A 2,935-nucleotide genomic window follows, 5' to 3' on the forward strand; every position below is an offset into this window, starting at 1 on the left:
GTTGGCAGACACAGCTCCTCTCAGTGAGGTTAAATTAGAAATACTTGTCCATTGGTGGCTCAGTCTTTCCAATGTGAAATTCCTATGGGCTGATCCAAGAGTTGGAGAAATTTTCCATACATCTAGAGGTCTAATATCATCAAACCCCTTCCCATAAATGGAGCACCAATTCATCATCAAAGGAGAAACCCTAGTGAGCCACGAGTTTGAGGGACTGGCAAAGCCAGCACTAGAGATCACAAGTCTGTTTGAACCAGGAACAAGAAGTATTTGGGAAGAAAATTATTTTGTGAAAGTATTTAGTTCAAATCTGGGGTTGGCGTAACCATGGTGGCTCACGTCCTCTCCACTTGTGTCTATCAACTGTCCTCAGCCTTGACACCGCTGCCTGGGGGCTCTCACGCTGGCAGTGGCCTTGTCCCTCAGCATCACCCTGTGCGGCACAGGGACCTGGAGGAGGCCTGGGGCTCTGCAGCCCACCTCAGTGCTCCCGCAGGTCCCAGTTACACAAGTGTGCCACCCGCACAGTGATGCACTTTGACGTGGGAGGAAATCAAGGACCGTGTTCTTTACGTCTTGAAACTCTATGGCAAGATTGACCCAGAAAAGCTCTTGGTAAATTCCCACTTTATGAAAGACCTGGGCTTAGACAGTTTGGACAAGTGGAGATTATCATGGTCAGGGAGGATGAATTTGGGTTTGAAATTCCTGATACAGATGCGGAGAAGTTAATGTGTCCACAAGAAACTGTAGATTACATCGCAGAGAAGAAGGATGTATATGAATAAAATACTAGACCCCTTTTTTTCACTGAGAGCTCTCAAAGACTCAAAAGATGCTGGCGAGTGTCTGTAAGTGAGAACATGTTTTGGCATGATCGCTGCCTTTGACAGAGTAATTCTCTTTTTTTTTTTTTTTAATGTTTACTTTTGAGAGAGAAATGGAAAGTGTGAGTGAGGGAGGGGAAGAGAGAGAGGGAGACAGAGGATCCGAAGCGCTCTCTGTGCTGACAGCAGAGAGCCCGATGTGGGGCTCAAACTCATGAACTCTAAGATCATGACGTGAGCTGAAGTCCCACACTTAACTGACCGAGCCACCTAGGTGCCCCTTATTTTTAATTTTTTTAATGTTTATTTTATTTTTGAGAGAGAGAGAGAGAGACAGAGCTTGAGCGGGGGAGGGGCAGAGAGAGAGGGAGACACAGAATCTGAAGCAGGCTCCAGGCTCCCAGCTGTCAACACAGAGCCCAACGAGAGGCTTGAACTCGCGGACTGTGAGATCATGACCTGAGCCGAAGTCAGATGCTTAACAAACTGAGCCACCCATGTGCCTATAGACTTGTATTTAAATTATCTGTTCTGTCCTTTGAAAATAAATCTATACAACAAACAAAACAAGTATTTAGTTCAGGTTTTGAGCTCATAACTCCGTTCAAAAACAGATCGGAGATTAAAAACTTTGTTTTGGGGGCATCTGGATGGCTCAGTTGGTTAATCGTCTGACTTCAGCTCAGGTCATGATCCCCTGGCTCATGAGTTCCGGCGGCACCAGGCTCTCTGCCTGGAGCCTGCTTCAGATCCTCTGTCTCCCTCTCTCTGCCCCTCCCCCATGCTCGCTCGCGCGCTCTCTCTCTCTCTCTCTCAAAAATAAACATTAAGAAATTTTTAAAAACCCAAAACTTTGTTTCAGTCTTGCAACTTTTTTTCTTTTTCAGCTTACGTAAGTTTAAGTAATATCTACACCCAACGTGGGACTAGAACTCACGACCCCGAGATCAAGGGTCATATGTTTTTCCGACTGAGCCAGCCGGGCACCCCATAGTGCACCTTCTTTAACAATTATTGGTATAAAAGAGTCCCCCTGACTCCCACTACCTTAATGCCCATTTCCACAACCTAGTGGACTTTCATTTAAAAACAGTATAAAAGGGGCGCCTGGAAGGCTCAGTCCATTAAGCATTCGACTCTTGATTTCAGCTCAGGTCATGATCTCAAGATTGTGCGAGCGAGTCCTGAGTTGGGGTCTGCACTGATAGCACAGAGGCTGCTTGGGATTCTGTCTCCCTCTCTCTGCCCTTCCCCTCTCCCTCTCTCTCTCAAAATAAATAAGTAAGCATTAAAAAAAAAAACAGTATAAAATGAATAGAAAAAATGACCATTAACCATGTATTGCTGAGCTAGCATATGATGGGACTAGTTTATGGGGCCTGACAAGAAATGGGTTACAAATTCCTTTTGCTGGAGCACATTAGAGGAGATGAATTTCTGGGGACGAAATATGCAGTTTTCTCCAGGCTACAAACTTAACTATAGTGTATCAGGCTCAAGTAATTTTTTTTAAAAAATGTTTGTTTGTTTGTTTGTTTGTTTATCTATTTAGACAGAGAGAGAGAATGGGTGTGGGAGGGGCAGAGGGAGAGAGAGAGAGAGAGAGAGAATCCCAACTCAGGACCCGAACCGAAATCACGAGTAGGTGGCTCAACCCACTGAACCACCCGGGCACCCCCATGCTCAAGTTATTAACACAGAATTTGTGCCCTCTAAGCTAACTGGGCAAAATGGGGCTGACATCATAGCTTACCACCAATTTTGATAAACACTCCTTACTTTGTGTGAGATTAGAAAGAAAAAAACGCGTGTGGGGGTGAGTATACTCCTACATGCATGTACATAAACACAAACATATACATATAAAGTCATACTGGGTTTGTTATTCATACGGCTGCTCAGTGGACTGTCTCCTGGGGCCTCTCGCCCTTCCCTTCAAGTATTTCGATTTGAGGCTGAAGAAAGGACAAGGTCTCTAGGCCGGTTTAGATTTGAGCCGTTTCGCCCGGGACCGGAAGGATAGGTGGATCCGGTTGCCCCACCGGCTTCATTATACCTATACACACATCCTGTCCCGACGGCAGAACCACCTAGGTCGGGGGAAGGGA

At 45.7% G+C, this 2,935-nt stretch overlaps 1 pseudogene; it reads left to right on the plus strand.

The window, feature by feature from the left end:
• Positions 1 to 327: 327 nt before the first annotated feature.
• LOC145714133 (acyl carrier protein, mitochondrial pseudogene) lies at positions 328 to 802 on the plus strand (annotated as a pseudogene).
• Positions 803 to 2,935: the final 2,133 nt, after the last annotated feature.

This window comes from Panthera onca, chromosome X (assembly GCF_046562875.1).
Source record: "Panthera onca isolate mPanOnc1 chromosome X, mPanOnc1 haplotype 2, whole genome shotgun sequence".
In the NCBI taxonomy this organism is placed as follows: domain Eukaryota; kingdom Metazoa; phylum Chordata; class Mammalia; order Carnivora; family Felidae; genus Panthera; species Panthera onca.